Below are 14499 nucleotides of genomic sequence, written 5' to 3' on the forward strand. Positions count from 1 at the left end.
AGGGCGTGCGGATCCAGAATTTGCCTCTACAGTCTCTTACGAACACACCATTAAGACCGTATTCATAGAAGACAATCCTACTTGGCTATGAGTGATCGCCAAACTGAGAAAAAAAGAGATTTGGCTGCATTGCTGCTGCATACCACGATGGAGGGGCAAATCAGTGGTGAGGCTGTCATGGTGCAAACACACCGGCGGGATCACCAAATTGGTTCTGCCAGTGCATTTGCACAGCACTGAATTCCCCTCTGCCTGTCCCCTCCCTCTCTCAGTATGCAGAAGGGAGGGAAGGAGGTCAGGTGAGTGGTACAGACTCACTAGAGCCATCAGGGCTCCACTTGCGTTCTTCCGGTGCTGTGGAAGAGAACTTGGGGCAGAAATGCAGCAGTCAGAAAGGAAAAGGCCATTTCCAAATCAGCTTTCCTAAAAGTAAATTAAAACCGTCCTTGTTTTCGCTTTGCGTTGTCACAGAAATGTAACTCGGAGGTTTTGCCAAGGGATTAAAGAATCTGCACGACATAAAGGAGTAACAACACAGGCTAATCTGCGCATAGAGCAATGATTAAAGACCTTTCATACTCAATGGAGATGCATAAAAGGAGTTAAAGGATTTTTCCAGTTCTTGATGCCAATGGTTTTGCAGATGCACAAAGAGCGGGAGGGCTAGTGAGGAATGGAAGCCTTGCAGAAATTGAGTTCGCTGACTCATTTTCAAGTTGAGCCGAAATTCCTTTTCTCTTTCCACCACCCCCTCCCTTCCTCCCCCCACCCTCTTTTCTCATTACAGTTTTGGATGAAACAGAGACCCAGATGGGAACAGAAAGAGAGAAATGTACGAAAATGGAAAAGTTGAATCTAGAAACTAAAGTAACACACAAGAAATTGGAACAAATGAGGAACACATACCTGCCTCCCTCCCAAAATCAGGACCAGCTGAAAATTTGAACAGCAGTAAAAGAGGGACAAATCTCTTGAGCTGAAATGCAAGGAAGACTCCGCCAATTCAGGGATAAAAAGTGATCAGGGAAGGAAAAGAAGAGTGTGTGCTTTGAATGAGATAGACAAAGACACAGCCTTCAAAGCACGAGTGTAAGAAGGAAATGCCCCCCCCCATCAGTCATTAGAGCTATGAAAGGGATGAAAATGCAGAATGATAGATAAGGTGTCTGAAATGAGAATATAATAGAGAAGAAGGGAAGCTCATGTATAGGTAGGAATGTGCAGAAATGTCATATTTTTCCTCAGATGATTTCCTTATAGGGAAATAAATGAGTTCAGGAATTATGAATCATAGGCCTTCAAGTATTCTAAGCCTAGAAACTGAAGGGGACTTATTATTCATCATGATACAGACATTATTTATAAAATGCCAGCTGCGAGTTCAGCACTATGTTAGGAAAAGGAAAAGGAAATCAGGTGCCAGTTGGGTGGTCAACTTGAGATTTTTACAAATTAATGGCAGTGGGTGGAGTCTGTGGTGGGACAGTTAATGGAGCTAATGCAAGTTTTGCTGGTCAGGATGTGGAATCCACTGAGTTGTTCAGTCTTCATGGATTTGGGTGGATCTGATGGCAAAGTCTGGAAGGCCCATTGATAAAATGTGTAGTTTATCCAACTGAGACTGAATAGGGATATGAACTGATTGGTTGCCTGCAACCCTCCCAAATGGGTTCACAATCCATGATTATTTATTGTTTTATTATTTATTAAATTTGTTGGTTGTTCTATCTGTCCCTTATGCCCCCCTTTTTTCTGAAAATGATTTTTATTTGATTTTACAAATTCATTCATATAATAGTATGGGGTTGCTCATGCGTAAGTTGCCGCCTCTCCTGGCTATGTTGCCTTGTTAAACCTTTCTGTCTGGACAGCCCTTCAATTCGTGGCTGCCTCAGTCGCTAGCAGAATCCGTCAGTGGGCGTTTCTTAAACCTTTTCCAACATAAAAGTTGTTTGACACCCAGTCTCCTCCTACTTTCTCTGCGCGGAAGTCTTCTGCGCAGGGAGGGCATGGGTAGCGGAGGACCAGTGCTCTCCCCGCTGGTGTCCGGTGAAGAGTCTGGGAGCCCTCTCGCCGATTCCCCCATCTGCCCCTCCTTATTCCTGGTGTTGCACTGAATTGCTTCCCCATCTGCTGAGCTGCCTCTCTCCCTGCTGGGCCCTTCTCCAGCATCATTGGAGAGCCTTCCCTCCACCTCTAGCTCCGATGTCAGTTCCCTGACATCCACCTCCCCCCCCCCAGGACCCCCTCCACCCCCGGTCCAACCTGTTGATCCAACTTCGTCCCTTTCTTCGGCCGACGATGCGGGGAACCCCCGGAAGGAGCTGTCGTCATCCTCAGAGGATTCGAAGCCCGCTTCCCACCCGTTCTGATCCCTTCCCGCAGGGTGGGCCTCCCAGTCTGATTCTTCTTCCTCCAAAACCTCTCCTCCCTCCTCCTCGGAGGCAGGAAAACCCACAAAATCCTCTTCATCGTCTGTGGTTCCAAATTGCTCCTCCCAGAATCTCGCCAGTGTTTTGGGTTTGCCCGGGAACAGGCGGTGGAATTCCTCCACCAGATACCCGTCATCAATTGCCTCCGCGGGAACCCACGTGTTTTCCGACCCAGGTTCTCCCTCCCAAGCTACCAAGTACTCCACCTGGCGTCCTCGCCACCTTGAATCAAGTATTTCCGTGGCCAAGTGGTGGTGCTCCCTCTCTTCTACCTGCGGGTGTGTGGTGACTTCTCCCTCTCACCCCGGGAACTCCCGCCCCTCCCTGTACGGTGAGAGTAGGGACCTATGGAACACCGGGTGTATTTTCATGCTGTCAGGCAACTTGAGCTTGAATGCTACGGGGTTCACCTGCTGTGTTACTTCAAACGGTCCCAGCCGCCTGTGCTGCAACTTCTTTCACCCCCCCTTAAAGGGTAACCCTTGGGTTGACAACCATACTCTGTCCCCCACCCGTATGGTTTCCCCTTCCCTACGGTGCTTGTCTGCCTGCCTCTTGTAAATTTCCTTGGCCCGCTCCAAGTTCATCTTAAGTTGCTGGTGCAGGGCCTCCATTTCTTCCACAAACTGCTCTGCCGCAGGCACGCGCCAACTTTCCTCCCCACTCCCCGGGAAGGCCCTGGGGTGACACCCATAATTGGCCATGAACGGGCTCATTCCCGTGGACACATGTTCAGCGTTATTGTACGCAAATTCAGCCAGCGCTAGTTTCTCCACCCAATCGTTCTGCCTCTCGCTGACGTAACAGCGTAGGTATTGCTGGAGTATACTGTTCGCTCTTTCTGCTTGCCCGTTGGTTTCCGGGTGTCTCGCCGTCGAGAAGCCCACTTCGACCTGTAGCAAGCTCATGAGCTTCCTCCAGAACCAGGAAGTAAATTGTTTCCCGCAGTCGGAGATAACCCTCGAGGGAGCCCCATGCAACCTGAAGATGTGATCTACAAACAACCTGGCTGTTTCCTCTGCCGTAACCACATGTGAGCAAGCTATAAAATGGCACATTTTTGTCAGTAAATTGACCACTACCATGACTGCTGTCTTTCCCCGGGACTTGGGCAGATCGGTCATAAAATCAATGGACACCACCTCCCAGGGTTTTCCCGGCATGGGTAAGGGTTCCAGTAATCCTGCGGGGGCAGCCCGCTCCCCCTTTGCCCTTTGGCAGCGGTCGCAACCCCGTACATATTCCCGTACATCCTCCCTCACCCTGGGCCACCAGAACTGCCTGGTGACAAGCATCATGGTTTTGTGCTGTCCAAAGTGTCCAGCTGTGGGATTGTCGTGGAGTTGTTTGAGTACCTTCCCCCGTAGGGTCTCCCCCGGTACATACAGTGCCCCCTTATAGTACAGCAGCCCTTCCTTCTCCTCAAACCCTCCCTGGGTTTCTCTTCCATCTCGGATTTCCCGGATTTTAGTTTGCGCGAACACGTCATTTCTAGTGAGTCCGGCCAGTTCTCGTTTCCCCACCAAGATTCCCCCACACACCCACCGGTCCTCGGGGATCACGTGTCGTATCTCCGGCGGCCCCTCTCCTTCCCAGTACTCTGGCTTCCTGGAGAGCGCATCTGCTCTCACGTTTTCCTCCCCAGGTACATATCGGATTTCGAAGGAAAACTTGGAGAACTCCTGTGCCCATCGAATCTGTCTCTGGTTGAGTACTCGTGCGGTCCTCCAGTATTCCAAGTTCTTGTGATCTGTACAAACCTGGATCTTGTGCTGTGCCCCTATTAGTAGATGGCGCCATCGACGAAACGCCGCATAGATCGCAAGCAGTTCACGGTCATACACAGTATAGTTTTGCTCCGATTTGCTCAGCTTTCGAGAGAAAAAGGCACACGGCTTCCTTTCCTGCTTGCTCCTCCCTGGCTGCAAAAGAACCGCCCCAATGGCTCTGTCAGACACGTCGGTCTCTAGCCTCATGGGTTTCTCCAGATCCACGTGCAGGAGCTGCTCTTCCGATGCGAACGCCTTCTTCAGTCTTTCAAAGGACTGCTGGGCTCCCTCTGTCCAGACGAACTTCCTTTTGCTACTGAGACAATCTGTGATGGGCGCTGTCAAGTGGGCGAAGTTCTTGATGAACTTCCTGTAGAAGTTGCTGAACCCTAGGAACCTCTGCACGTCCTTCCGGGTTTTGGGAGCCTTCCACTCCAGCACTGCCTGCACCTTGCTTGGGTCCATCGCTAGGCCCTTGTCTGACAACCTGTACCCCAGAAACTCGACTTCTCTGGCGTGAAACTGACATTTTTCCAGTTTGACCCACAACTGGTGCTTCTGCAGTCATTTTAGCACTTCCCTGACGTCCCTGACATGTTGCTCCTCATTGTCCAAATAGATTAAGACGTCGTCCAAGAAGGCTACGCAGTTCTTGTACAGCAGGGACCCCAGCACGTGGTGCATGAATGCTTGAAAACAGGCGGAGCCCGACTGTAATCCAAAAGGCATAACTAGGTACTCAAAGGCCCCTAGGGGTGTGAACATTGTGGTCTTCCATTCGTCCCCTTCCCTCATCCTAATCAAATTGTATGCTCCCCTGAGGTCCAGCTTGGTAAAAAATTTCCCTTGCCTCACCCGTGTTAAAATGTCGTCAATCCTGGGCATCGGGAAGGTCACGGGTTCCGACACCAAATTGACGGCCCTATAGTCCACAACGAGCCTGGGTTTATTTGTGTCCTTTTTGTCCACAAAGAACACCGGACTGCCCCCACCGCTTTCGATTCTCTTTTTTTTTTTTTAATAGAATATTTATTCCAATTTTTAAAATTACAAAAAGAAAGAAAAAACAGAAAAAAACATACAAAAAAGAGTGAAACATGTTACAAAAAACAGACAGTAAGAAAAATTCAACAAAAAATAAGAATACATTACAATAAAGTATAACAAAAATCAAATTAAACCTTTACAACCTTTTTCCCTTTTACTTGTTTCCATGACTTCCTCTCACCTCCCCGCTTTGTATTCTAGTTTAGATCGTATTTCCAGCAAATCCTTCTAACCTTCTTTTCATTTACTTATTTTAACATTCAGTAATGTATTTAATCCTCCTCTATCCTCAGTTTCTACACTTCGTTTTTACTTAATCCATTATACCATATCTTTTTTTTAATAGAATATTTATTCCAATTTTTAAAATTACAAAAAGAAAGAGAAAACAGAAAAAAACATACAAAAAAGAGTGAAACATGTTACAAAAAACAGACAGTAAGAAAAATTCAACAAAAAATAAGAATACATTACAATAAAGTATAACAAAAAGCTTTCGATTCTCTTATGAAGCCTCTTTTCAGGTTCTTGTCAATAAATTCCCACAACTCCTTCATCTCCCTGTCCGACATGGCATACAGTTTACCCACCGGCAGCTGCACCCCCGGGAGCAAGTTGATTTGGCAGTCAAAGGGCCTATGGGGGGGTAGTCTATCCACCTCCTTCTCGCTGAAGACCTCCTGCAGGTCAGCATATTGTGGTGGCACTTCCCCTTTCAGCTCCACAGCTATCCCAGCCACCCTGGCCACGGTCATTCTTGGGGTTTCCCCCCCTAGACAGTGTTCCAAACAGTAAGCGGACCCAAAGGTGACCGTCCTCTGATGCCACGCCACCACTGGATCATGTTGTGCTAGCCAGCTCATCCCTAATATTATTGGGGGCCCTGCCAGTGAGGCTACGTGAAAGTCGATGGTCTCCGAGTGCTTGGAAACCCTCATTCTCATTGGTGGTGTCTGGTGTGTCACTTCCCCTCCCAGTAGCTCTCTGCCATCAATGGTGGTTACTTGCAAGGGGAAATCTAAGGGCAGCAGGTGGAGCTGGTGCTCTAGTGCAAAGTCCTTGCTGAAGAAATTGCAGGAACTGCCTGAATCCAACAGCCCTTTCACCTTGACTGGGTGCCCATTCGGGAGTTCTAGCACCACTTCTATGGCTATAGCCACCCTGGGGGGGGGGGTCTGGTTGGGGCACTCCTATTGGTTGCTGGCCTGGCTGCTGTGCCCTCTGAGTGGCAGCCAAGCGTTGTCGTTTCCCGGCTCCTTTGCTTTTTCCCTTTTGCACCTCCTTCTCACCCCCTGCAGCTCCCACCATTCCTTGCCAGGCCTTTCTTTGAGGGCAGGTCCTGGCAAAATGTCCTGGCCGCTGGCAGAGGAAACACTTCTTATTAGTTTTCCAATCCTTTCCCTCCTTCTTGCGACCGTCGCTGGAATTTGAAACCTCCCGCGCACGCGCCCCATCTATTTCCATTGGCTCCGCCGGCGGGGAAGGCTGCCTTGGTATTTCAGGAATGCGGTAGTCATGGTAACGTTGCTCTCTCCCTTCCCGCTTCTCCTGAGCCCGTGCTTCCTGCCTTACACCAATCGCAAGCACAGCCTTGGTCAGCTGATCCATCGACTGCGGGCGGGGTGCGCGGGAAAGCTCGTCCTTCGCCGTTGGGGACAACCCCTCCTCGAACAACATTTGAATGGGTTCAGAGTCCAGTTCCCACCCGAGCCGGTGAACTAACATGGCAAAGCGTGACCAGTAGTCTCTAACTGACTGGTGCCCCTGTTTACAGTTCATCAGTTCCCGCCGAGTCACACTTTGCTGCACATCACTGGAGTACATTGCTTCCATCGCCTGAAAATATTTCCTCAGGTCCTTCAAGGCGGCATTCTGCGTTGCCATTAGGGGCCTGATCCATTTCCTGGCCCCATCCTGCAGATGCCCAGCAATATAAGCCACCCGTTCCCCGTCGTTTGCAAAATCATTCTGCTGCAGTTCCAAAGCGTACTCTATTTCCGTCCGGAACGCACTATAGTCCTGAGGCTTCCCTCCAAAGTTGTGTACCAGTCCCGGTACCTTCCTTGCTATGGGGGTGGGTCTGACCTGTGCATCTTGAGTCCGCCTTTCGTCCAGCCGTGCCGTTAGAAGAGCCACATGCTGCTCCAAATCTCGGTTCCTCTCCACCAGATTTTGCACTCCTGCTGCTCCCTCCGTGGCGCCAGCTTCCCCGGCTTTGCTCATGATGCTGCCTGCCGCTGTGCACAAGCAACGTCAGGGACTGACGGATTGCTATAATGGTATGGGGTTGCTCGTGCGTAAGTTGCCGCCTCTCCTGGCTATGTTGCCTTGTTAAACCTTTCTGTCTGGACAGCCCTTCAATTCGTGGCTGCCTCAGTCGCTAGCAGAATCCGTCAGTGGGCGTTTCTTAAACCTTTTCCAACATAAAAGTTGTTTGACACCCAGTCTCCTCCTACTTTCTCTGCGCGCAAGTCTTCTGCGCAGGGAGGGCGTGGGTAGCGGAGGACCAGTGCTCTCCCCGCTGGTGTCCGGTGAAGAGTCTGGGAGCCCTCTCGCCGATTCCCCCATCTGCCCCTCCTTATTCCTGGTGTTGCACTGAATTGCTTCCTCATCTGCTGAGCTGCCTCTCTCCCTGCTGGGCCCTTCTCCAGCATCATTGGAGAGCCTTCCCTCCACCTCTAGCTCCGATGTCAGTTCCCTGACAATTCACATTCAAAATCACCAATAATAATAAAAATTACGCAAGATTTTTCTGAATCTCTAGACTTCCCTCCACCCCCCGTGGGTTATTCGGTTAATCTTTTCAACTGCATATTATAAGTCCTCCTAATTTTTCAGTCCTCCATTATACCCAAAATCTATGTAACGTTACAAGCGTTATTTAAAACCTGCCAAAGAGTTCAAAAGTTTACAGTGGTCTGTCAGATATAATATGAATTTCTCCCATTCTTTGTTTATTTATTTATTTTTATTAAAGATTTTCTTGTTTCACAGAAGTAAGTGTAATGTCTCTCGTATTTTTTCCATGTAACATTTTTACAAATCCGTTTCATTTGTCGAGACATTAGGGTGAGAGGGGGAAAATAGGGGTGGAGGGAGGGAAGATGGCTGGGGGTGGGGTCGAGTGGCAATGTTTCTATTATGCTTAATGTATATAGGGTTTGGTGTCAGCATTGCTTGTGCTGTTCACTTGTGTTCCTTTGGTGGTGACAGAGGTTGGGGTTGGCCTAGGGTGTGGTTGTTTGTTTGTGATTGGCTGTGGTGATCTTTGTTTCCGTGTGTGAGTGGGGTGGGTGGGTGTTTTGGATCAGGTTAGCCATAGTGATTTGTATGCTGTTGGTGGATTATTGTCATTGTCTTGTTGGGCTGTGTAGGTGATAAATGGGAGCCATACCGGGGTAAAGGTGTCTTCTTCTGTTTGTCCCCGTGTCAGTTTCAGTTTATTGGTTAATTTTTCTAGTAGGGCTGTTTCCCATGCTATTTGGTACCATTGGTCCATGCTTACTCCTGACAGGTCTCTCCAGTGTCTGGTTATGGTGTTTTGAAGGGGGGGAGGAAATCCGAAGCCTTTTTGTTAGGAATTCTAGGTGCAGAGATACCGAAGGAACAGGAAAGACTGTTTACGTATGCTACAACAGCTGCAAGGATGCTGTTTGCCCAGAGTTGGAAAGACAACAAGGTCCCTATCAGAGCGGACTGGCCAGCTAAACTATTGGACTATGCAGAGATGGCAAGAATGACTGTGAAAATCAGAAACCGGGTCATTCTATCTTTCCCAAGGCATCCCAAAGTGAGTTACTTACAACCCAGCAACCCAACCGTGATGATGATGATGATGATGAAAAATAATACCAATAAATGATAATAATGGGCCACATTCCACTAATTGTTTGCACTAGCAGATGCAAGCACAATGATTCCTGCTAGCCTAATGAGGCTTCCCCCCATTTTGCCCCTTGCATATTTCCTGTGCCGTCCCGAAATCAGATCTGAAGGGTTGGGAGAACTGCAGAACAACATGGGTTGGGGAGAGAGAGGGGAGATTCTTTTATTTTTATTTTTTAAAATAAGTTCTATTGTATTTTACAATTTTATATTCAACACAATCATCATGAACACAATAAAAAAAAAAATCATAAATCCAAATCTTTCCCCACCCACCCCCTCCCTTGACTTCCCCCAACCTCCTCTGTGAGAGCCAGTGTAGTGGTTAAGAGCGGTGGACTCGTAATCTGGTGAACTGGGTTTGCTTCCCTGCTTCTCCACATGCAGCTGCTGGGTGACCTTGGGCTAGTCACACTTCTCTGAAGTCTCTCAGCCTCACTCACCTCACAGAGTGTTTGTTGTGGGGGAGGAAGGGAAAGGAGAATGTGAGCTGCTTTGAGACTCCTTAGGGTAGTGATAAAGCGGGATATCAAATCCAAACTCTCCTTCTCTTCTGGTTCTTCAAATATTTGCTACTTCTGCTTGCTCTATTTGCCTTAATTTTCAAATCCTTCAACTAAATATTCTTATATGTTTTTCATTTTTATACTGTATCTTTCCCAATTGCATCTTAAATTTTGTTCCCCCCCAATTATTGCTCTTTGACTTTTCCCCATAATTGTAAGTGTTTACTCAAACCCTGCTAGTGAGTCCACTTCTTTACAGTATTTCTGTAAATACTTCATGAACTGTTCCCATTCTTTTTTACAGTCTTTATTGTCCTTGTCTCTGAGAGAGAGAGAGAGAGAGAGAGAGAGAGAGAGAGGAGAGAGAGAGAGGGAGGGAGAGAGAGAGAGAGAGAGAGAGAGAGAGAGGAGAGAGAGAGAGAGAGAGGAGATTCTGTCAGAAAAGCAGAAATAGTTGTATTAAGTTGTGGGTGAACATATCAGACGACACAGCGATTCTTCAAACAGCTCTTGTTTATTCAGAGGCCAGAACAGAACTGAACTGAAGGGTTCAGTCAGCCTGCTTACATAGAGCTCCAGTACAACATAACTGTAACAATTTTCTAAAACTATCCAATCACTGAACATCACTTTCGATCCCTTATTTGCATAACTAGCTACAGTATCCCCCTGCTGGCCCAGGGTGAGAATTTCAGTACATAACAAGTTGCGCTGGCAGAATGATCTCTATAGTGCTACTTTGAATACAACCCAATGAATTTCAAGTACAGCACCCACTGATGCATCACCAGGAAGGAGGAAATGCACCCACCATGAAAGAGGATGCAGTTTTCAATGACATTTGTCTGTGCTGACTTATATTATACTGCACATATACATTTTGAAACAATAAATAGTAACCCATTCCACCATGGTGTGAGAGATTGCAACCTATGGACCTGTGGGCCTGCTCTACCTGCTATGTGGTGATCATAGAACAGGCATAGGCAAACTCTGGCCCTTCAGATGTTTGGGACTACGATTCCCATCATCCCTAGCTAACAGGACCAGTGGTCAAGGACAATGGGAATTGTAGTCCCAAACATCTGGAGGCCTGGAGTTTGCCTATGCCTGTCATAGAATTGTAGAGCTGGAAGATACACCAAGGGTCTTCTAGTCCAACCCCTTGAGAAGCAGGAATCTCAACTAAAGCATCCATGACAGATGGCCATCCAACCTCTGCTTAATAGCCTCCAAAGAAGGCAAGTCAACCACCTTCCAAGGGAGTCCATTCCACTGACTGAACAGCTCACACTGTCAGAAAGTTCTTCCTGATGCTTAGTCGGAATCTCCTTTCTTGTAACTTGAATCAGTTGGTTCAAGTCCTACATTCCAGAGCAGGGGAAAACCAAGTTCAAGGTCCCTCATCTCCTGTTCATTTACCAGCCTTCCTGTCACATCTCCCCTCCCTCTCTCCACACTAGGAAGCATCAGCTGCCAGGAATCTATGGTAACAGCTCTGCCCTGCCTTTTTGTTCCTTCTTCTTCTTCTTCTTCTTCTTCTCCTTCTCCTTCTCTTTCTTCTTCTTCTTCTTCTTCTTCTTCTTCTTCTTCTTCTTCTTCTTCTTCTTCTTTTTCTTCTTCTTCTGCGATCACTCGTAGCCGAGTAAGATTGTTCCTATGATATATATACACGTATACTTTTCTTTAATGTAAGTCACTTGGTGGCCTTTGGGTGACAAGCAACTAACAAGTTTAAGAAATAATGAATGTAAATAAATACATAAAGCTCTCCATAGCTGTGGAGAGATTTGCGCCAGGGGCTTCCCAGCTCCCAGCTCGTTCTATAGATGAGAACAAATTATATTTTCCTGTGTTGGTGCCATAATTTTGACCCACTGAATAGTCTCCCAGCTGGGCAAATGCCCAGTTAGACAGGTCCTTAACAAGTTTCTGCTTGACGAGCCTCATTGACTTGAATGGATCTCTGATGGTGGGCAAGTTTGTGCATAAACGTTTGTAGCCTCAAACATCTTTGTTTGCACTGGGACAGTAGCTTTGCAGCTCGGACACCCCCTTCATCCTCTTTCTGACAGATCACCAGGCAAGATGGAGCTGTGGTGTAACATGTCATCGCAGCTCAGAGTCCTGCCAGATGAGCTGCGGCGAGAATTAGAACCTTCTGATCATCCTGACAACGGTTCTGTCGCTCTCCTTTTGTTCCTGCTGTTGTTCTCAATGGCAGGTAGAAAATGAGCAATTAAAAGGATCTTATGTCTCGCTGTCATCGTGTCAAACCCTTTCTTCCTCGCTCCTTTAAAGGCGAACCCTCCCCATCCCGCCCCAACACTTTGCCATCCCCCCCATTTAAGGGAGAGAAAATAATTTCCATTTTGGTTAGATGGGCTGGAGATATTTAGACAGCAGGCACGAATGAGTCTTCTTTCGAGTCAAGAAGTTCCTTTAACAACGAGAAGTTAGCATAAATTAAGCCTCATCTGATAGCCAGACCGGCTCATTTCAATTCCGCAAGAAGTTTCACACGTCACACATTAAACTGTGGTTTTATTATTATTATTATTAAAAAAACATTAAATAGGTACACTTATTTTGCTATGTACCTTCCTCTAAAAATATGCACCTGGTATTCACTTTGCTTTTTTATGATACCCCTTCCATAAAATATGCAGCTTTGCCACAAGATTCAGTGGGCAATCCGCAACCTGTGTTCTGATCTTCTTGTAAACCCGAGTTCTGCAAACGAAGTGTGTTTGCTTTAAAACACGGACTGAACAAAATTATTCAGCCCTGTGCATGGATAATTTTTTTTCAGCTTTTTGCCTACAGGACTTCCCTTGAGGGGAAAAAGGAAATTATTTTGATTAATGTCTCCCTCTTTCTCTCTCTCTCTCTCTCTCTCTCTCTCTCTCTCTCTCACACACACACACACACTCCTCCTCTACTCTTGAATATACTAATTTGTCAATAGCTTGCAACATCAAAGAAAGTAAAGAAAAAATGTGCAAGTCTACCCACATTCTCAAATCAAACCTGCCAATCTTCTCTGTGTGCTTGGATTGTCCATGGATGCTTGGTTTCTGCCTGCAATTTCCAGTTTTAAAAGGGAATGAGGAATTGAAATCTTTCCCTTTGCTTGAGGAATGACATTTTCTGAGCATGCTATCAGGCGACACCTCATTTTCTCAACATTAGTCAGAATCAGACAAGGCTCTGTCTTGTTTAGCAACACTGATCAGCCTGCCTGAGCTGCTCCTTTAGACAATATCTGAATTGCATGGCAGGGACAGCTCCAAAGAGTAGAATTCCTGCTTTGCACACAGAGCTCAAGGAAGGCAGAGGCAACAGGAGAGGACATGCACTCATGGTGGTTGACTTCCCATAGCTTCTGGCTAGCTGCTGCAAAAACAGAATTGGGGAGGGCCTTAGCTCAGTCACATAGCTCAGTCACTTTGCATGCAAAACTCACCTGGTCCAGCTCCTTGTAACTCCAGTCAGTGGAGAGGTTGCTGGCATGTTGCTAAAGCTGGACTAGATAGGCCTTTGGTCTGATCTACTAAGCTCCTTCTTTTGTTGTTGTTTAGTCGTTTAGTCGTGTCTGACTCTTCGTGACCCCACGGACCAGAGCACGCCAGGCACTCCTGTCTTCCACTGCCTCCCGCAGTTTGGTCAAACTCATGCTGGTAGCTTCGAGAACACTGTCCAACCATCTCGTCCTCTGTCGTCCCCTTCTCCTTGTGCCCTCCATCTTTCCCAACATCAGGGTCTTTTCCAGGGAGTCATCTCTTCTCATGAGGTGGCCAAAGTATTGGAGCCTCAGCTTCAGGATCTGTCCTTCCAGTGAGCACTCAGGGCTGATTTCCTTCAGAATAGATAGGTTTGATCTTCTTGCAGTCCATGGGACTCTCCAGAGTCTCCTCCAGCACCATAATTCAAAAGCATCAATTCTTCGGTGATCAGCCTTCTTTATGGTCCAGCTCTCACTTCCATACATCACTACTGGGAAAACCATAGCTTTAACTATACAGACCTTTGTTGGCAAGGTGATGTCTCTACTTTTTAAGATGCTGTCTAGGTTTTGTCCAAGTCCCCTTGCCCAAGTCCCCTACCCCACCAAAGAAAAAAATAAATCCAAAGTATGTTAAGTGGGTTGAGGTTATGGATTACACCATTTTTTTTATTTTAAAAATTTGAACTTTAGAAAAGTTTTCTGATATTGAGCCAATGTTCTCCTGAATATCTGCAGTGCAAACATGCATGTTGAGGTGATCAATGCAATGCATCTCTAAATGCTATTGTGGGCATGGCTGAAGAGACCTTGGGATTCAGAATTTGTCACTTCACTACTAACCAGGGGCTTTCTAAGCCCTACTTTGATATTTCCAAGTAGGGATTGAAGCTGGGACTTTTTGAAGCTGGGACTTTCTGTGTGCAAAGCAGTTGCTCTGTCAATGAACTATTCAAGGGGAAGAAATGAAGGAGGAGGAGTTCCCTGGCTGCAGATTTTATGGTAAAATCAGTGATTTTCAGGAAAGCTTCCTTACCATTATTGTTGTTGTTGGTTAGTCGTTTAGTCATGTCCGACTCTTCTTGACCCCACGGACCAGAGCACGCCAGGCACTCCTGTCTTCCACTGCCTCCCGCAGTTTGGTCAGACTCATGTTGGTAGCTTCGAGAACACTGTCCAACCATCTTGTCCTCTGTGGTCCCCTTCTCCTTGTGCCCAAAGTATTGAAGCCTCAGCTTCAGGATCTGTTCTCAGGACTGATTTCCTTCAGAATGGATAGGTTTGATCTTCTTGCAGTCCATGGGACTCTCAAGGGTCTCCTCCAGCACCAGAATTCAAAAGCATCAATTACCATT

Source organism: Podarcis pityusensis, assembly GCF_964106645.2.
Source record: "Podarcis pityusensis genome assembly, chromosome: 1".
Classification (NCBI taxonomy): domain Eukaryota; kingdom Metazoa; phylum Chordata; class Lepidosauria; order Squamata; family Lacertidae; genus Podarcis; species Podarcis pityusensis.